The following is a 21,878-nucleotide window of genomic DNA, read 5'->3' on the forward strand; positions in this document are numbered from 1 at the left end:
CAGTGTGAGCCCAGAGAGACGGAATTGTCAAAGCTTTTCAGAGGCCACCTCGCAAAGCTAGCATTCCTCCCCTTAAGCATCCACTGTGCGCCTTTGAGATTCAGGGTGTCCTACTCTGTGTACTCTTGTCCACTCCATCAACCTCATTGCCTTGTCCCATCCCCATCACGGTCCAGGCCAAAGTGTGGCAAGAGCTATGGCAGCTCCCAGAATCGTAGAAAAGGTAACGTCAGATCTCCTCAATGACTTTAAAACTGAGGAGTAGGAAATGATTCAGAAACAGCCACCCTTTAGCCAGGTGTCGGCTCAGGCTTCAGGTAGCGACGAGAGGATTAATTAGTGCTGGGAGTGGGCTGGCTAGTCCCACCCCAGATGCTCTGGGACCCCAACCCTAGGGAGAATGTGGGGCATGCTATCCTGAGTTAGACCCTGGCCGCAGCCACCTGAATTCTCCTTCCAGTGGGACGTGGTGGAGGTGCGACCAGGACCACTCCCCCGGGTGGACCACTGGGTCCGGAGGGTCCTGACTTGATGTGAGATCTTTACCAAGTCAATTCCCAAGTTCTGACTGTCAGTTTCTCTCTGAGTAAAATCAGGTTAAAAATGCCTTTCCCTCTTCACAAGTTTGGTTCAAAAAAAAAAGATTCCATCACTTTCCTAAAAGGATATGGGTCAGCTAACAGCACAGGAAGTCTCAGATAATTTTAACAGAACAGAGATAGAAGGGAAAGCCCAGAGTGTAGGGGAGGAAGGGGAGCCTGCACATGCTTAGTCAGGGGAGGGCAGGGGCGCTAAAGGCTATGTGAGCAGAGGACCGGCCAGTGCCGGCGGAGGGGATGTTACCACGTCTTCTTGGTACACGGCACACACATTTGCCTGCCTAACACTAACATCCCTGCCCGCCTCCCCCTTCCTTTCAGACTCCAGTTTTGCATCAGGCACTGTACTCACCGACTGGGGATGGGGATCTTAACCTCCATTGTGCCAGGGACCCCTTGGCAGTCTCGGAATAACGCTTTTAAATGCATAAAATAGAAGATACAGCCTTGCAAGGGCAGCCAATTATGTTAAAATCCAGTTATTAAAATATCTTAAACATTGTTATTTAGTGCTGTGCTTTGTTGGCGTATTATGTAATACTCACGGCAGGTCTAATGATGACTGTCTTTTGAAGCAGTGATAAGCAGAAACGCTATTTCGATGTATTTGCAATAACTGTGACATGATTAGAAAAATGCCTTGCTTTCTTTTGGTGACAAAGTCACAGGGACTGATCACACTATTGTAATTTGTTGCCTACATTTGTAATTTAAGGGATCGTAGACTTTAGAGGTTAGTAAAAATAAAATGTCATTTTTTTTCTATCCACGCTCGCAAACTCCAAGGAATCGAGCCTCAGTCCCCTCATATTGAAGTGTGGGTCATAGTACCAACCTCAAGGGCCGTTAGGAGATTTGAGAACAAACTAATTCCAGGTAGGAGCCCTGATCTGGAGGAACCCAGATGAGTCTAGTTCCTCGCCTCCCCTCTGAATCTTGTTTCTGCAGGTTGACCATCACCCCTGGGGCCTTCTGGGTCCCCGCACTCACTGCTCAACCACAGTGGGCACTGCCATCAACACCCTTCTAAACTGCTCACCTCTCCAGGTGTGCCAGGACCTATCAGAATGTTCAGCCGTTCTCGGGATACAGGCTTCCTGCCTTTGGTAAATCCATCTGGAGGGAGGAGCAGCTTCCTGGAATTTAAGGATGGATAGGAATGAACCCAGATGCACGTCTTCTCCTGTGACCAGATTAGGCTTTCCGGAAAGTGGAAGGGGTGCCCTTCTCATTTCAAAATCTTTCTGTGATTCCCGTCTCACTGAGCAATACACAGCAGCCTCTCTCCTCACTTATACTTTCCCTGCCGGCTTTCACAGTCATTTCAGCCACAGGGCCTTTGCACCTGCCATCCCTCTGCCTGGCACAGCATCCATGTGTGTGTCTCACGCCTTGTTCCTTCTTTAGTTTTCTTCCTGGTCCATATTGCTATTTGAAATTACTGTGTTGACTGTTCCCTAGTGTGTGATCCACCTCCCCAACAGTGACGTGTGCCCCACGAGGGCCGGGACCCTGTCTCTTGCTTGCTGCCCTCTCAATGCCTGCCACTGAGCCTCGAGTGTAGTTGGTGCCTGAAAATATTTGTTGACTGTGAAAAGGCATTTTGGAGGAGAATTGAATAAGAACTGGGTATAAGACAATAGTAAGAAATTATTGTTAATTTGATTGAGTGTGGTAGTGGTATTGAGGTTAGGGTGAAAAAAAAAAAAGAGGCTGAAGTATTTATGGGTAAAGTGGCATCTTGGGATTTACTTTAAAATATTCCAGTTTAAGGAAAAAGTGGGAGTTGATGAAGCAAAATGGCCAAATGTTGATAACTGTTAAAATTAGAAAATGAGTACATTTGGGTTAATTACATCTTTCTTTCTTTTGGGTGGGTTTGAACATCTCCATAATGAAGAGCTAAACATTATTTGTTGACCTCATGGGTGAGTGAACAAATAGTGTATAAAATGTACTTAGTCCAGAGCCTAGCACATAACACATACTTACTAATATTAGCTTGTAAAATTATCCATAAAAATGATGAGGGAACAGATAAGAAAGTGCACTGGAGACTGGAACACAGTGAACTCGGAGCGGGGATTACAGATACTGTTGTTGCTGGTGTTTTTGAAAAGCAGCCCTCTGACGGCCGCACCCACACCACGGCCTGGGCGGGTGGTGCTAAGTGCATCTTGCGCCTGCAGCCATTTCACCCTCCACGGCCCCCGAGGGAATGTGTTGCTGCTGGGCTGAGCCCCGGGCCAGGCTGAGCAGACTTTGAGAGTCCCTGCCCACCCAGGGAGTCAGGCACCCTGGGGGGAATGGCATGTCGTGCTTGTGGTCAGATGGGCAGAGGGACCCCCAGTGGCTCTCAGTGGGGGCAGGGATGCCAGCAAGACAGGGCTGGATCTATCGCCTGGAGTTTCCTGCAGGTTGGAGCTGCAGGGGCAGGATCTGTGCTCCAGGAGGTGGGCAGAGGGCAGGGGGCTGGCTGCACAGCCCACCTGGCTCAGGGCCCCCTCCTCTTTGTGGATGTCCTGCCCAGCAGCAGAGCACCGATGGTTACGAGCCCAGGTTTTGAGACCAACAGCGCTGGGTGGGGATGTCAGCTCTGCCTCCTCTTAGCTCTGCAAACTTGGGCAAGCCACTTGCCTTCTCTGAGCCTGTTTCCTAGTCTAGAAAATGGGGCTGATGGTCCCCACTTGATCGGGCATTGTGCTTAAGTGAGGTAATGTGTGTGCCATGCCGGGTGTAGTACCTGGCCCATCCTAGGAGTCAACAGACAGTAGCTATTCATTATTGCTGGCTTGGGGTGGGGGGTGGACCTTCACAGCTATTTCTCAAATGATCAAATTTGGCCTGTAGTCCACTGTCTCCCTAGAGCGGCAGAGGGTTGGTTTTTACTGATAAAATTGGGGAGCAGTTACCAGGAGAAGGTTGAAGGATGCGAGGGCACAGCTCCCCAGCTGGCTCATCCTCCAGCCCCTTCTGGCCAACTCTCCCTTGTCGTAATGGACAGCTTTGGCCCTGTGAGATGCACAGCAGAGACATCCTTCTGCATGAGTACTATTTTTTTAAAAAAATTAATTAATTAATCTTTTTGGCTGCGTTGGGTCTTCGTTGCTGCGCGCGGGCTTTCTCTAGTTGCGGCGAACGGGGGCTACTCTTCGTTGTGGTGCGTGGACTTCTCATTGCAATGGCTTCTCTTGTTGCAGAGCACAGGCTCTAGGCATGCAGGCTTCAGTAGTTGTGGCACGAGGGCTCAGTGGTTGTGGCTCGCAGGCTCTAGAGTGCAGGCTCAATAGTTGTGGCGCATGGGCTTAGTTGCTCCTCATGTGGGATCTTCTCGGACCAGGGCTTGAACCCATGTCCCCTGCATTGGCAGGCGGATTCTTAGCCACCGCACCACCAGGGAAGTCCCCCGAGTACTACTTTTTTTTTTTAAATTTATTTATTTTTGGCCGCGTTGGGTCTTCATTGCTGCGCACAGGCTTTCTCTAGTTGCAGCAAGCAGGGGGCTACTCTTTGTTGTGGTGTGCGGGCTCCTCATGGAGGTGGCTTCTCTTGTTGCAGAGCATGGGCTCTAGGCATGCGGGCTCTAGAGTGCAGGCTCAGTAGTTTTGGTGCACGGGCTTAGTTGCCCCGCGGCATGTGGGATCTTCCCGGACCAGGGCTCGAACCCGTGTCCCCTGCATTGGCAGGCGGATTCTTAACCACTGCACCACCAGGGAAGTCCCACGAGTACTACTTTTTGAGTGCTTAATCCACACTGGCATTGGGCTAGGTGCTCCATACGTGTGATCTTATTGAATTCTCCTGACGACTTAGATATTTGTATTATCCCCATTTTAGAAAGGAAGAAACTGAGGCTGCTGGAGGTGAAATACCTTTTCCTGGTAGAACCAAGACTTGACCGTAGATAAATCAACTATATCTCAATATAAAATAAAAATTACATGAAAAGCTTTTTTAAAAAAGAGACTTGACCATAGAGCCTGAGCGATCAACCACTTGTTCTCTTTCCTCTGGGCTAACTTACAGGGGAGGCTCTGTGCCTGGGGTCGGCGGGGGTCCACCCTACAGGGCCTTGGATAGGTGAAAGCATGAACACAGCCTCACCTTGGAACCTTTTCCTTGGAGGGGAAAGAGGACTGGTCCAGACAAACAAAAGAACTCCTGCCTCACCCCATGGAAAATAATGTTATCCTAAGGTACAGTAGCCCTGGCTAAAAGCATAAACTGGTTTGTGAGTAAACATCAGACGATGGGGTTCAGGTAAGAGCAGGTAGGATGGTTAGGGCCAGGGATGTCCCAGGACAAGCATTAGCCTCGTAGTTCCAAGCTCAGCTTCCAGTTCTGACTATTAGAGCCTCCATTGCCCTGGCCGACATGATCAGTTCAGAGTGTCGTTGTCATCCAAGCCAAGGTCTCAGAGACAATCAAGGGGTGTCTGCTTGAGTTTGACCTGGAAGTGGCACTGGGTCTCCCTCCTGCTGGGCTCAAAGACAGGAGGGGTACATTTAAAGCAGCTACAGCTCCCTTGCCATCTGACAGGAGAACCTGCCAGAGAACAAAGCCCACAAAGGCAGGAGAGCTGAGAGGTGGGAAAAGATCACCCAGGTCCTGATAACACTGTTAAGCTCCTGGATCAAGCTGTATCTGAAGGCAAACCGGCCTTGGACTTGTCAGTTAATAAGAGTTGGTGCATTACTCATTTAGCTTAGCCACTTTGGGTTCTGGTTTTTGTCACTTGCAACCAAAGGATTCCTAACTTCTCCAACATATGCCATAGAAGTTTGAAAACCCATCTGTGGGGGCCATGGGGAGCCACTGCACGTTTTTGAGCTGAAGAGTGGCAAGCCCTGAGCCTCACTTTAGACAATGTCTAGAGGTGCTTCTAGGACGAGGAGAGAGCAAGCTGTCTGCACCCACCCTGGCCATGCTCTGCATCCGTCTCTGCCTGTTGCCTCCATCGGCCAAGGAGAGTGATGCTCTGAGCATTTATCCGCCGTGGTGCTGGCTTCACTCACAAGCATCTTCTCTTGAGAAAATGAGCTTCGCATCAAAGTGGCATGGCTGCTTTCCTTAAACAAAACAACCCTTCCCCTCCCCACTGCCTTGCAGAGGCAAGAAAACTCATTTAACCACCTGCAAGTTTCCATTCATGGTCCTGTGTCATTACGGGAACGCTTTGATGGGGCCGGGGTGGGGGAATGGGGGAGATGCCTTCCACCTTTACAATTAACTCATTAGGGACAATGACACCCAGCCAGGGCCCTGCCTCCTTGGGGTGTCGGGTGGATGTGATGAAAGCCTGGGCCCACAGTGGGAGTCTGCAGAATTGCCTGGCCCTGGCGTCTCAGGAGGAGACCATCGAGCAGGGGTCCAGCTCCTCACTGGCTCTGTGAACACACCCATCGCTGCCTTAGTGCAAACGGCCGGCCCTGCTGTACCACGCGTGCCACCAGGCACAAAACGCTGTCCTTTGTGGCTTAACCAGGAGGCTAAAAGCCTAGCATTTGGCATCAGAGAGCTTCACCGCTGGGCTGCCGTTAACTCACACCACTTTCCTGAACCTGGTCCTTATCTGTAAACTGGGGTTGAGGATGCCTGTAAAGGGGGTAGCAAGCAGCATCTGTGGCCTCTGTGTTGGTCACTGCTCTCTTTATTAAAGGGGAGCTGCTTCTACCCAGGAGTCCTGGGAGAGCAACGTGGCAAATATCGCCACCAAAATCTTGATGAAAAAGCTCAGGGTCCTAGGGCCTGGGCTTGGGCTCCTTCCCTTAGCAGAGCTGTCCCCATTGCTGGGGAGGGGGGGTGATCATAGAGCATCCCGCAACCCCTTCCCGGCCCTTTGACTCACAGACTCAGGGACATCCTGGGACTTAAGGCATGGGAGGGTCCTTGGGGTCCTCAAGGTCTGTCCTCATCACTCCCAGCCAATGCTGACTCCTGGAATCACTCAACCCTGCCTTGAAATACACAGGTTTGGGTCCCATAGAAAGTCCAGTCCCTGTGATTCCTAAACATTCAGAGTCCGGGGGGTTGGTTATCATCTTTGCATCACTCTGGGAGAGTCTTACCATGACTCTCTCCTCTTCACCATCAGTGCCTCCAGGCAGGCACCTGAGAAGTAAAGTTAAGCCCACCCTCTCCATAGACTGGGCTCTCTGCCCTCTTTCTGCCAGCCCTAAGGCTCGGTGTCTGAGCAGACATGGGTTTTAGAGGAACGTGGGTCCTCCATCCTTGCACGTGTGGACAGTTCTCTTGGCACCTCGTAGAGAGCTGGGGGGATTGGCAGGGAGGGAGCTGAGTGTTCGTGCATCTCTGGCCTTAGCAGCACCAGAGCAGCACGGGTCACTTGCTCTCTCCCTTTCCTCGGCCACCACCTGCGGCCACTCTCGCGAGAACCTCCTGCTCTACTCCCCGGTCCCTGCCCATCTCTCTCCACAAGGCTGGCTCCTGCCTGGGTCTCCCCCTCATGCCTGACAACATCACCCCTCTAGCCCCATTTCTCTGGTCCCTCACCAGGGCCTTTGCACACACTGTTCCCTCCACCTGGAGCACGCTGCCCCTCACTCTCTCTCCGGAGGCCTTTCCTGGCTTCCTCGCCCCCAGTTTGAAGCAGGGGCCTCTCCCACCCACCCTCAGCATGCCCTGAGTTACTCCTTCCCGTGTGTTATCTCTTGTTATTTCTCCCCTGCATCCTCCCAGCCCCCAAGAGGCCTCAGAAGGGCAGGGGCTCTGCTTTGCTCCTACTTGTATCCCCCGCTTCTAGGGAGGCCCCTGCCTGGCCTGCACTGCCAGGTAACCGGGGAGACCCCTAGTGAAGGCCCAGCATCTGGGTGAACCGTATTAGCTTCACTGTAGCGCACAGTGGCACCTAATAATTAACTCTCCAATTAGGCCCACAATAAAGGCTTAATCTGGGGCTCGTTGGTGATGAGGCTATTCACAGCCGGCCTTTCATCCTGGGCCCAGGCCCCTGCTCTACAGCTCCCGCCTTGGCTGTGCGTCAGAGCCACCCTCTTGTTAACCGGGCCTCGGCCCTCTCCCCACCCTGTGCCTCGGAGCCCGGAGCCCGGGGCTGTGCATCTCGCAGGGAAGCCCCCGGCCTGGCTGCTTCTCGGCGAGGTGGGGACCAGCTGCTGGGAAAGCACGCCTGGTGAGCAGAAGGCCCCCCTCATTACGGAGGAGCACCAATTGGCTCAGCCCACGAAAGCCTTCAGGTTTGCGAATGTTAAGACTTAATTGGCTCATGGACACTGAAAGAATGGAGGGGCTCCTCCAGGGAGCGGTCCTCTCCTCGCTCCTCTTTCCCCTGCTGGATAATGACAGAACCTGGGAATGATTAGAGAGGGGGGATGAGCTCCCCTCTCGGGGGCCCGTGATGGGTTCCACCTCCATTTAGAGCCCGTGCCCTACCCGGTGCCTTGCTTCCTGCCTGACTTTTCAGAGGTGATTTTTAATTGCGTTTTCCCAGGTAGAGTCAGAGCATTGAGATGGGGATGCAAGTGGGCCAGTCCCAGCCACTTTCCCAGCATCCCTTTTTAGTGGGGCGCACTTACCTTGTGGGGCTTGAGTTCTTAGTAAATCTGTGGACGGGGTCAGCATGAAGAGGAAACAGTAGCACAAAGCTTCCCTGGCTTGGCCTTGGCCTCCAGGCTCAGCGAGTGTGTGCCTGCCTCTGTGGACCTCACCTCGGCCCACTCCCTGCCCACTCGCCCCAGCCTCGCCCCCCACGCTGACCTCGCTCCCCTCCAAGCTTGCCCAGATCATCCACGTCAGGTCTTCACTCTTGGCAGTTCCCCTCCCTGCAAAACACAACCCCTAGATCTTTGCACAGCTCATCCCTTCTTGTCATTTGGATGTAGCTACCAGTGACTCAGACCACCCACCCCGTACAATGTCAAGTACACCCTCCAGAGGCACGCCCCACCCCCCAGTTCACCCTCATGCTCTCAACATATCTTATTAACATGTGTATTCATCAAGCATCTATCTCTCCTCACTGAGATGTGATTGAGGACCCGTATGTCTGTTCACTGTTCACTGTCTAGCACCGTGCCTGGTACCTAAATATTTGTGGAAAGACAGAACAGAACTTCTCCTTATCGACCTGCGAATGTTCTCTTGGCCCTGCAGGTCCGGTGGAAAGCCTCGCCTTGCCTCGTCGGGAACAGACCCCTCCGAGGACTTTGCCGTTGACAGTGGTGGCTTCTTGAAGTCACCTCCATTTCCAAGCTGGCCCAGTGGGGCCAGGATAACGAAGCTGTTTTAACATAAATAATTTGCTTCCGAGGTGTAAGAAATGGGGAATATTTTTAGAAGGCCTGCCCTCCTAGGGGAAGTAAATGACTTATGAAAACGGGATTTTTCAAAGTGGCCTTCAAGAGAAAAGGGAGCCATGTGTGATGGCCAAAATGGAATTCTATGAATTAGTGCGACTCATTATTCTGGCCGTGCGCACACAGACACACACACACACACACAGGCACACACGCTCGCTCGCTCGCTCACTCACTTTTCCCCTGCCTTCCATTTCATGGTCTTGGCTCGAATCTGAGATAAAACCCGCTGCAGCCCCCTCCCCTGGCCCTCAGCGGCGGCCTGTCTGATTGGATGCCTCCCACAGCCCTGAAGACCAGAGCTTCAAGGAGGAAGCTGTCGGGGACACGCTGAGCCCTCGCCTCTTAAAGTGCGCGCCGTAAGTTACCTTGAAATGTTATTTAAAAAAAAAAAAAAAAGTATTTTAGGCTCAACAGACACTTGGGTTCCTGTTAACAACTCATTTAAGGAGAAAGTGGGGGGAAGGCATTCAGATCAAGGCTTCTTTGACAACATGAACCTCCTTACTTTGAATTCTTACAGTGTGGATGGGATGAAAGATTTCGTGGAGGCGCAGACGGGCAAGTGCACGGGTGAGAAAGGACAGATGACAGCTGTAACGGAGACGCGGGCATCTTGGGATGGGTTTTGTCTGTCCAATAATGGAGAGCAGATTTTGGAGGGAGGGGGGAGTGGGAGGCCCAGAAAACCAAGACACAAAAACCACTTTTGTGGCCATTGTGTTTCCACTGGAGTCTTGATCTACGGAAGACGTGCTGTTTGGGGAACTAATAAGGCAACCAGCTCCTCTGATGAGGCCCGTTCTGAAAACCAAGGTCTAGAGGAGTCATCCATTGCTAACTCCCTGGGGCGTTTCTCCCCTTGTGTACAAAGTCTGGCCTCCAAGGGGGCATGGATCTGTCTTCTGCCCATTGCCCCTGAAACCCCAGACAACCAGCTCTGGGCTCCTTGTCTAGAAGGTCATGGTGGCTTTCCATTGTCCATAGGCTCAACTTCCAAATCCCAGGCTAGCAACCAAGGTCCACCATGGGTTAACTCCACTTTGCCTTTCTTCCCAGTCCGCACACCTACCTAAGACTCCTCCCACCATGCCCACGTCCTTCTTTATCCCACGTCATTCTTCCCTCTCCCATGGAAGACTCCCTTCTCTGAGTAGTCTCTTCCCCGCTTGTCCATCCAAGGTCTATGCGTCCTAGCAGACCTGACTCCCGGGAGGCTTCTGAGGCTAGCCCAACCTCATGAAACTCCTTGGTGAGTTCCCACCCACTGATTCTATATGCATTCGATCCATTTCATTGATTGTCAGTCTAGTCTACGCTCCCCAATGGACTGTCAGCTTCCTAGGGGCAAGGATTCCACCTCGTAGGCAGCAGCACATAGCACAGGACCCACAGAATGGGCACAAGAAGCTTTGGCCTCTTCTAAACTCTGACCCAAGAAGCTTTGGTTGCTTCTAAACTGTGCGAAGTGGCCAGGCTGTGGGCTGGAGAATGCAGAGGATATGGGCTCACCACCTCCTCCTGGGGATCTTCCATGCCTGAGGCTGGCAAGCAGGACTCAAGAGGAGCTGCCACCATATTGCTATCACCCTCTGCTAACCAGTCTCGAGGGCCAGTGGTCCCTGGGGCAAGGCCAAAACTTTCAGCTTCTCAACATTGTCTCAACTCTTTCTGTTCTGTAACAGTTCACTCAATCAATAAAGAATTGTTAAGTGGCCCGCTATGGGCCAGGCACTGGGGATTCAGTGGCAGATATGCCAAGATGTCGTCCCCATTCTCTTAGGACTTACAGGCCATGAATCAAGAGCCACAGAAAGGCTTGATTACAATTGTGATAAATACAGTGAAGGGTAGGTGCAGGCTGCTCTAGGAGTGCTTAGATGGACCCAACAATTGCTTCTCAAGGACTTTGTTTTACATCTGGTGGGGTCTAAGCTGACTGACAGCTGTGGTAGCAGTGGAGAGCCCTGAGTTGTCTTGATGGACCACTTGATGGGATTCTGAGCGTACGGAGGCTGATGGAAGAAGGTCGGTTCTCACTGAGGGTCTGTGGTGAGACTCTGAGCACATGTGGAGAAGTATCTTCAAGCAGGGATTGTTATGAATGTGGAGGTGTAATCAGAGCAGGAATTAACTGTCCTTCCAGCCAAGGCCAGAGAAGTTCTGACACTCTTTGATGCTAAGTACCTTCTTCTCTTTAAAATGAGGGCCTTCTTTTCAACAAGTGCCCAAGTGCCATGTCCTTCAAAGCCTCGCTAACATCACCCTAGTGGCAATCGATCACTCCCTCACTGCTTCTATTTCACTTCCTTGATTTTTCTACTAATGAAACTAGTGAGCTGCCTTGTATCATGGCTTCTGCAAATGTTTATCCACTCTATCTCACAGTGAATTCCAGGAGAATTAGAATTACATCTAGTTCTACTTTGGGTAGCAAGGATCCTAGGTGAGGGCATAAAACAGGTGAAACAAGTATCTGGCATGCATGCCACCACCTGCTAATTCAGTGGCCATGGCAGACATTATTAATCGATCCTGACTAATTTCATTTAATCTCATTTCTGCTGTACTTAAGCAGGATTTAAAAGTACCTCCTCAGAAGCATCTTCCCTGGTCACCCTCTGAAGAAGGTCACCCCTTCCCCAATTGTTTTCTATGAATAAACCCATTCTTTTCTTTACCAAGCTTATCACACTTAGCAATTATGTATTTTTGAACTTATTTAAGGCCTGTTTCCCCAACTAAACTGCAAGCTCCATGTAGTGGAATTATGTCTGGTTTTGCTCACCACAGAATCTCACAGCTGAGCAGTCTTTGTCGTCACATAGGAAGAGCTCAGTAAATGTTTGCTGCAAGTTGACTGAATGCTTTAGGCCACGAATGATTTAAAGAGAGAACGAGGCTTCCTCGACAAAATACATGGGATGAGTCTTGACTCTGCAACTTCTTAACTGGGTGTGTTTGGCAAGCCCTGCCCTTCTCTGTGCCAGTGCCCAGAGTTGTTTAAGTGTTTAAGTTGTTTAAGGCCTTACCCTCCACCTCAGAAGTTTCTGCAGGTCTGGGACAAATCCTGTCCCTCCAAGCTTGGTGGCCACGAGAATTTTTCCTGAATCTGAGAGTTGGTTAATACTTTGGAGCTAGTGGGCTGGTGTTCAGTGTGGGCCCAGGAGACATGTGCCGGGAGTGGGCAGAGCTGCAGCCCGTACCCTCCTGCCTGGGTCCCTGGTGGCAGCCCCTGCAGCTCCCGGGACCCTGTGGGGAGGGGCCCTCAGCTCCCAGGTGCTGGGCTCTGCCGGCAGGAAGCATGGACTTGACTCTGGCCCTTGACTATTTAGGATGCGGTAGTGCCATCGCCGCCTGCATCTTAATTTCCTCTCCTCCTCTTCCTCCTCTTTCCCCTCCCTTCTGCCATGGAGGGGGGTGGCGAGAAGGCCACTGTGTACCCCCCTTTCATTGCTTCTACAGCTGGGGCCAAATGGCCCCCTCCCCTCTGGAGATGTGAGGCCCCACTGAGCCTGTTTCTCTGCAGACTCGCCCTGCTCTGACCAGCGAAGCCTGCCTAATGTGTCCTGGGGGAGGCGGATGCCTTAGGAAAAGCGGCTCCCCTGGCCCTGCTGAAGCTATATCCCGCTGGCCTGCAGCCAGTGGGAATTTGTGTGTGTGTTTGGGGGATGCCGTGGGGGAATCAGGGATGGCCCAGTGGGTTGGTAGGGCCCTGACTGGCTGCCCACAGCCCCACCCACCCAGTTCTCAGTTGGGGCGGAGGGAAGTGCCCATTAAGAGTCCAGCCTTTCTTTTGGAATGGATCTCTCCCCGAGGGGCCAGTTAGCTGGGGAAAGTGAGTACTTCCAGCAGAGAATCCAAGCAGAAAGCCAAGGCAGGCCTGGGAGCAGGTCTCCCACAGGTAGGCAGCCCTTGGGTCGTTTCAAAGGCTTTCTCTTCAGCAGAACTGACTCCACTCACTTCCCACCTCCTGTCTTTGCCTGGACTGCCCTTCCTCCCATCTCTGCCTGGTGAGCTTCTCTTTCTGCTCAAGGTCCAACTCAAATGTCATCTTGACTCCTCCAGCCAAGGCTACTTGCTGCCTCTTTGGGTTCCTACCCTCCTCTTTGTTCCTTTTTCCATTATGGGGGGGTGTCCTCAGCTGAGCGGTTACTCACTGGCTCTGCCATCTTACCTTCTTCCTCTAGATGGTGAGCTCCAAGGGCATCATCCTTGTGTGAACATCTGTTATGTCTGCTTGTCTTACCTCCTTGAGTAGCACCTGTGGCAGCTGGTCCCCACAATGGCCCCCATGATTCTCGACTCCCTACCTTGTGTCGTCCCCTCCCACGATGAATAAAGCAGAGCTGTGTGACTGAGGGACATTAGACAGACCAGACGTGACGGTGTGTGTGACTTTGGAGGCGGAAGCATCAAGGACGGGAGGCCCCTGGCTTGCTCAGCGGAAGCTGGTGCCACGTCATCAGGACACCGAGCGGCCCTGTGGAGAGATGCACGTGGAGAGCAACTGAGGCTTCCTCTCCGCCACCAGCACCGAGCAGCCACCCACGCGAGTGAGCCACCTTGGCGGTGGGTCCTCAGCCCTGGCCATGCCTTTGGATGACCACAGTTGACAGACAGCTTGACTGTAACCTCAGGAGCCGTCCCAGCCAAGCTGCTTCCTGCTTCCTGACCCACAGCAACGGTGAGACAATCAGTCTTTGTCGTTGTTTGAGAGAAACTCTCCCCCAGCAATAGATAACCGATAAGTACCCCAGATCCCTTGGGGGAACTACCTTCTCCCCCTGCGTGTGGACTTGGTGAAACAGTCTGTAAGGATGCTCTGTCTTCCCTGGGCCAAGGGGTGGGGCCCTGACCTTGGAGAAGACGATCAGACCCTCTCGCTGGAATTTGTGTCTCAGGCATAGATACCAGATCTGGAAGTGGTTAGGCTGATTCTAGAATCTACTTGATGCCATACACACACACATGCATTATATACATACATGTATACCTACCATACAAGCATGCATATTCACACATGTACACACACACACACACACACACCACGTGTGTGTGTGTGTGCCAGAGTCAGTTATTGTTGGCAATCAGATAATCTGGACTGGCACAGTCACCTTGCAGTCATCCTCTTCACAGCCCCGTCCACCATCACACCACTCACTGAAGGCCCCCCTCCAAGTGCCTAGATCACCCATCATTCAGTAAGTGCTCAACCATTGTGTGTTGGATAAACACCTAGAAATATGAAGGACGTCAGGGCTATCTATGGTGATTTTAATTTGTGTTGTTTGTGCTCTTGGAGAAGAAGTTAAAAGCCGAGAATTCTTTGTGCCTGGCTCTCTGCATCTCTCCCCGCCCTCACTCCTCCCCCGACACCTTTCCGGAGGAGACCAGCTCCTGGTCACCTGTGGCCAGGCCAGGAGCAGCAGGTATCTGCAGCAAGCCAGCCAGCCTGCCTTGGCCTGGAAGCCTGGGCTCTTTGAGGTGAGCATGGGGTGAGAAGAAAGCATAGGCGGGGGAAAGAGTGCCAGCACAGCCGCGATGCACAGGTACCTTTGTTGTTGGTAGTGCCTTGGAGGTACTGGGCCCTTCCTGGGAGAGATGGCAGTGCGACCCATCTCAGGAGGCAGGATTGTAGCCATGGGGCCTCCCAGCAGAAACCCTTCAACCAGCTTGGTGCAGAGCCAGTGGAGCTGACTGTTAGTTAGGCTTTTGTGGGCTGTGACCCATAGTGATTCAGCAGTGACCAGTGTAGACTGACACCAGATGCCGGGAATCCTGCACACCCCATGTACTGCTCTGGGTAATGTCCTGGGCCCCTGCAGGTGTGAGGGAGGGAATCCCACAGACGACTGAAATGGAATCTCCCACCAGACCAGTATGAGAGGGGCACAAAATTCAATCCACAAAAAGGGTTCATAGTAATTTAATTTAGGAAAATGTGCCGTTTCTTTTACACCCAAGTTTGTGGAATAAGACTCAAAGGTACTAGAATGTCAGCTCCAGGGTGGCGGGAATTTTTTTTTTTCTTTATTCGTTATTGTATTACAGAGCCTAGTACCTTGCCTGACACACAGTGGGCACTCAATAAATATTAATGTATAAAGGCACTAGTAGAAAATAATTAATGGGTCGCCCACTAAGTGCTAGAAACGTATGGAAACTTCCCTGAGATTCTTTTCACAACACCCTAGAAACTTGGTATTCTCAGCCACGTTTTCTTTTCCTTCCCTCCTTCCCTCCCTCCTCCCTTCCTTCCTAATCCCATTCCAGCTGCCCTAATGCATTTATACATGTTCTTATAAGCAATGCACTGTTTATACATACATATTTTTAGTTTGTATGAAGGTTATTGTGTCACATCTCATCCCGTTTCCACCTTTTCCACCCACCACGTTTTGCCATCCACCTTCCCACGCATGGACGGCCACCAGCACTCATCTACCTCTGTCAACACTGAGTGAACATCCTCAAATGTGTCTCCTGTGACAGAACTTCTTTGGAATATACACCCAGGAGTAGAATTGCTGGTCACTGCAACGTCTGTGTGTAACTTCACCAAGAAAGGCCGCAATGACCTACACTACCTACAGCAAGGTTTGAAGCTTCCTTCATTTCCATATCTGGGCCAACTTTGGCATTCCCCAGCTATCTAGTATTTTCCTGTCTCATTAGATATAAAGTAATACCTCATTGTTGTTTTAAATTGCATTTCTTGCCTTCATCTGTGGGGAAGAATGGAAGCTTCAGAGAAGTGATGTGCCCAGGGGCCCTCAGCTGGTGTGTGAGCAGCTGGGCTTCACCCACCCACTCTGGGCTCAAGCTGGTGCCAGGGTCCAACTGCCCCTCGTGGGCTGAGGGTTCTACCAGCTGCCGGGTCAGACTTGTGCAGGTGCAGGTCTTCCGCTGTGATCGAGCCCCACCTGGTGGTGCGGAGAGGGAACTGCCGCTGTGGAGGGGACGGGAGAGGACAGGAGGGGAGGGAACCTGAACCGCCTCACTTTTGAGGCTCTCCTTGATTTCTATTTTTCAAATTTTTTAAATTGAGATATAACTGACACACATTATACTAGTTTCAGGTGTACAATGTAATTTTTTCTTGTGATGACAATCTTCAAAATCAACTCTCTTAGCAACCCCCAAATATACAGCACCCCATCATCAACTGTAGTCACCATGCTATACACAAATCCCCAGGACTTATTTATCTTATGACTGAAAGTTTGAACCCCCGTCACCTTCACCTTGCAGGTGCAGGGGACCTGAACCGTCTCCATTTTGAGGCTCTTATTGCTTTTAGCAAACAAAACCAGAACTCTCTTACAAAAACATCTAGTGTACAGTTTCTTAAACGGACTTTAATTAAAGTACAATATACCTGCATGAAAGACACAAATCCCAAGTGTACAGCTCGTGAATTTTCAGCAGTGAACATCTGTGTAACCGGCACTCCAGGTGCCCCCTCCAGCCCCTCCTGCCACTGTCCTGACTCCTAAGGCCAGAGATTCCTTTGCTGGGTTGACCTGCTGTATACATGGAACTGTATACAGCTGTTGCCTTGTCTATCTTGCTATTTTTGCACAATATCGTTTGTGTGGTTCACACATCCATATCTGTTCATTCTCTCTTTTATACAGTATTCTGTTATATGAATACACTGCAAGTTATCCTTTCCACTGCTGATGGAATTCATGCTGATTCCAGAACTTGGCTATATTGAATAAAGCCTCTATGAACATTCTCGTACAGAGTTTTGGTGCACATATGTATACAGTTCTGTTAAGTATGTGTCTAGGAATGAAAATACTGGACCATGGGTAGGGTGTATATTCGACTTTTGTAGATATTGCCAGTTTTCCAAAGTGGTTGTGCTAAGTTACCATCCCAGTGGCAGTGTGAGCGCTGGTTGGTCTGCGTTCTCACCTACCCTTGGTACTGTCACCAAGCGTATTAGTGGTACTGCATAGTATCTTTCTTTAGTGGGTCTTAGTGGTACTGGTGGGTATTAGTGGTACTGCATAGTCTTTTTAATTTGCAATCCTGATGACTAATGAAATTTCTTACGTTTACTGGTCACTTGGCTAATTTCTGTGAATTGTCTACGTAAGACTTTTGGCCATTCTTCTGTTGAGTTGCCTACTTCTTTCTTCTTGGTTCATAGGAGTTAAAAAGTATGTCATCTGGATATGAGCACTTTCTCAGAAATATTTTCTCCCACTTGGGTCACTTGCCTTTTCAGTCTCTTAGTGATGTCTTTTAATGAGCAGAAGTCTCTGCTTTTACTATAATATAATTTATTAATATTTTCTCTTATTATTTTGTGTGCTATTGAAAATTTTTTCGCCTATGCCAAGATCATGAGGATTGCCTTCTTTTCTTCTAAAAGCTTTCACGGTCTGCACCCCTCTGGAACTGACTTTTGCGTCTGGTGGGGGGCAGAGGATCAATGTTTTTTTCCATATGGATATTTAATTGGCCAGCCTGATTTATGGAAAAGGTCATCTTTTTCCCACTGCACTGCTGTGTCATCTTTGTCATAAACCAGGGGATGGTACCCGTGTGAATCTGTTCCTGGTATATATGTCTGTTTCTTTCAGAAAATGCGATGTAATGGTACCATGCACGAGGTCATTTCAGAGTTTATAAACTCCTAGAGTACAGCGTGCAGCAGGTGGGGCTGTCTGCTAGTGGACCCTGGCTTGAGCTTGCTGACAAGCATCTCCCTCTCTTCATTATCTTGAGGCTCACCATGGGCTCACTTGTCCACAAAGTCAGGAAGCTGACTTGGATGCTCCCAGTTCCTGTGAGGTCTCTGGATCCCCAGAGAGCACCCATGTGGCCCCAGCAGCTGGGGTGGGGCAAAGTCTCTTCCCAGCATTCATTTTCCCTCCCTTTTCCCAACTGTGCTGGGCCATAGGGAAGACTGCACCTGGCTCTGCAGGAGCATCTGGGGTCTGAGAGGTGGGGTTCTTACAGCAATTCACTGCTCGAGGGTCTGGGAGCCCCAAGCGGTCCCTTGAGGATGTGGCATCCAGCACAGCAGGGGCTGGGACTGACCTGCTAAGATGACTTCACTTTGTGTAGAGGGTTGCATGTTGATAAGCAAGTCCAGGGTCTGGGGGCACGGGGACAATCTCTTGGCTCTCTGAGTGTCCCAAAAGAGTGACAGCTCTGCTCCTGGGGCCACCAGCCTGGGACCCAAACTCTGGATCGTCCACTGGGAAGAGATGGGCAGTGTGGGCAGCAGGGCGTGGTGGGAGGGCCAGGTCAGGGAGTGGGTCAGGAGCGTGGGTTCCAGAGCCAACTCTGGCATGAGCTCAAGGGCCTCCTGGGAAACTCTCCGCCCCTCTCTGGGCCTCCAACTCCTCAGTTTTGGTCTCTCTGTGTTATGGGTTGCATTGTGTCCCCAAAAGGATGCGTTGAAGTCCTAACCCCCTGGAACCTGGGAATGGGACCTCATTTGGAAATAGGGTCTTTGCAGATATAATCAGGCTAAGATGAGGTTGTAGCATGGGCCCTAATTTAATCTGATTGGTGTCCTTACAGGAAGAACAGAGACACACAGAGAAGGCAAGCATGTGAAGATGAGGGCAGAGATTGGAGTGATGCTTCCACGTGCCCAGGAACACCTGGGGCACCAGAAGCTGGACGAGGAAGGGGAAAGGGTCCTTCTCTAGAGGCGTCAGAAGGAACATGGCCCTACCAACACCTTGATTTGGGACTTCTGCCCTCGAATACTGTGAGAAAATCAAGGTCTGTTGTTCTCAGCCAGTCAGTATGTGGTACTTTTTTTTTTTTTGCGGTACACGGGCCTTTCACCGTCGTGGCCGCTCCTGTTGCGGAGCACAGGCTCCGGACGCGCAGGCTCAGTGGCCATGGCCCACGGGCCCAGCCGCTCCACGGCATGTGGGATCTTCCCAGACCGGGGCACGAACCCGTGTCCCCTGCATCGGCAGGCAGACTCTCAACCACTGCGCCACCAGGGAAGCCCCGAGTATGTGGTACTTTTTACAGCAGCCCTAGGAAACAAATACAGCCTGCGTCTGGGCTTGCCCCTCCCATCTGTCCTTCATCACATCACTCTCCTGTGATCACCTGTCAGTAGTGGCCCATCGCGACCACTGGAGCAGCATCACGGATGCTGACTGCGTCTCCCACCCAACCAGCCCCAGATGAATCCCTGGCTCCTGCCTCCCTCCCCCCAGCACCCCACCAGCTCATTTTAGGCACACCCAACAGTCACTCTGGCCAAAGGATGACTCAAGTGTTATCCTTGACTCCTCTCCCTCATGCCTGCCTCCAATTCAGTGACAAATTCTATCAACTCTACCTCTAAAGCGTATTCTCAGTTCTTTGCTTCCACCATGATCATAGTATTTTAAGCCTCCAACTGCTCTTTCTTGAACTACATGACAGCCTCTTGTGGTAGGTTGATTGCAAAAGTGGCCATAATCCTTTATTTCCCCTTAGGTCCAGCCCCTTGGCAGCTGGCTTTGCAGTGCCTTACTTCTATAGGCAGAGTCTACTTCTCCACTCTGGACTCTGAGCTGACCTTGGGACTTGCTTTGGCCATTGAGAACTGCACGCAGTGACGGTGTACCGGTTTTGAACTTAGATCTCAGGAGACCTTGTGCACTTCCCGGAATGCTGCCACCACTGTGAGCACCAGTCCAGGCTAGCAGGCTAGAGGATGACGTGCATGGAGCAGAGACTAGACATCTCGGTCAAGGCTGTTATAGACCAGCAAACCCTCGGTGAAGTCACTAGCTAACCCACCAACACATGAGCCCAGACTAGATTGGCTAAGCCTGGCCTGGATCAGAATGGTTTGATTGACCAGAGGTCTCATGAGGAATTATGTTCTTTAAACTACGTTTTGGAGTAATTTGTTACACAGCCATAGCTAATTGATACACCTCCTTAACTAGTCACCAGGTTGTCCCTTCCCCTCTCACAATATTTTCTCTTCTCAGAAGCCAGAGTGATCTCTCCTCTATTTGTCACCCTCCAATGGTCTCCTGTTGCAATTGAATGACTCCAAGCTCTGGACCATAGTCTTCAAGGCCTGACTGATTCCCTGCTTCCTCAGTCTGCTTCAGCCACAGTGACCATCCTCTCAGTCCCATGAATGTGCCTTTGCTCTTGCAGTCCCCTCTGCTGGAGCAGACCCTCCTATATCTGCACTTGGCTGCCTCCTCCTAAGCCACATATTAACTCAAATATTTCCTCAGGGAGGCCTGCCCTGACCACTCTAGCTAAAGACATCTTCCCCAGCCTCTGCCCAGTCCTTTCCTTTCATTGCATCCTGGTTTTACTTCCTCATCAGTTGATGAACGTATTGGCGTCGAGGAGCACAGCAACTCCTCTAACTAGAATATAAGCTCCAGGAAAGCAGCAATCACGCCTTCTTCTGTTTTACTGCTCTACCCCCAGTATTTATAACAGTTCCTGGCATATAGTGAGTGCTCAATAAAGATTTGTTAAATGAATGAATAACAAGCCCAAGGGGGGGAAGAAAAAAACCCTTGTGGCACAGCTTACAAATCATTTGCAAGCATGTGATTTCCTGACGCTGTTCTCATCGATTCTCCACCCCATGCAGACGGAACTACCTGCAGGTCCCCATCATACTGCCCCGGCCTCTAAGCTTTTGCACACACTGTTCCTTTGGTCTGCTCTTCCTTCCCATACAAAAACGCTGGGGACTATTTATTCTCAAAAGTTTTATGTCAGAAGTTTCGTCCTTCAAGAGGCTTTCCTCAAAAATGTTGGGGTTAGCAGATGCAAACTATTATATATAGAGTGGATAAACAACAAGGTCCTACTTTATAGCGCAGGGAACTATAGTCAATATCCTGTGATAAACCATAATGGAGAAGAATATAAAAAAGAAAGTATATACATGTATACATATATATCACTTTGCTGAATCATTTTGCTGTACAGCAGAAATTAACATAACATTGTGAATCAACTATACTTCAATTGAAAAAGAAAAGAAGATTTTTTGTCTCCCCACTCCCAGCCCATGGTGCGGTCCTCCCCCAGGTCTCCCAGGCACTTCACATGCTCTCTGCACCTCACTGATTTTACTGTTTACTCCTCTGTCTTCAGGACCATATGGCCCAAGCCAGCAGGACCAGGCCTTCTTAACTACTGAGTCCCCGGCCCAGCCACAGGGCCTGGTGGGGCTCAGTAAATACGTGCTATGATCAGAAGCAGATGAACTAGGTGAGCTGAAGATCTGCTCTTTCCTCAGTCCAAACTTGTGAAGGTCAGAGAGAATGTGGGCCGTGATGGATTTAAGGAACTGGGTGGTGCAGTGGAGATAATTACTGGAGTGTTAGAATCACAAACGTCCTGCTCTGCATCACCTGACCACTCCACCTGGCGAGGAGAGCTCCAGATTAGAGGCTGGAAAGGTGGCACCTCTCCTGGCTCCTCTGTGACGTCAGAAGGGCTGGGCTTCCCTCTCCCTGAGCACCTCCCTGCCTCTGGGTCTCCTAGTGAGTTGTGGAGAAAAAGCTGATGTAAAACTCCAGCCCTGCAGAAAAGGACCCAGCGGTCTTGATGAACCATAAGGGGAATGCAGCAAGCCTGCCATACAGTATAATTGGTGGAGGGAGAGCAAACGAATGAACGAACGGAATTTATAGTCACCTTGGAGTCAATCCTTCTTACCAGAAAGAACTCAGTCTTTGGCACCTTATTAGAAAACTGGGCTAGATCCAGCCTTGATCAATGCATTTTAAGAGGGGTGTGGAAAGGACACTGGAGAAATAATCAAATGGAATTATGTGACAGAAAACTGAAAAAACAAGTATGAAGTTGGAAAGGCCAAATGGTCATTGTCATATCACACAGCGGCTCTCAGTGATGTGTCTGACGTTTAGCTTCTCAGGGCCATTTCATCTGTGCATTTTTCCCTCAGTACACATCCTCC

The sequence above is a fragment of the Monodon monoceros genome, unplaced genomic scaffold, assembly GCF_005190385.1.
Source record: "Monodon monoceros isolate NGI ecotype Baffin Bay Population unplaced genomic scaffold, NGI_Narwhal_1 Super_Scaffold_10, whole genome shotgun sequence".
NCBI classification, from domain to species: domain Eukaryota; kingdom Metazoa; phylum Chordata; class Mammalia; order Artiodactyla; family Monodontidae; genus Monodon; species Monodon monoceros.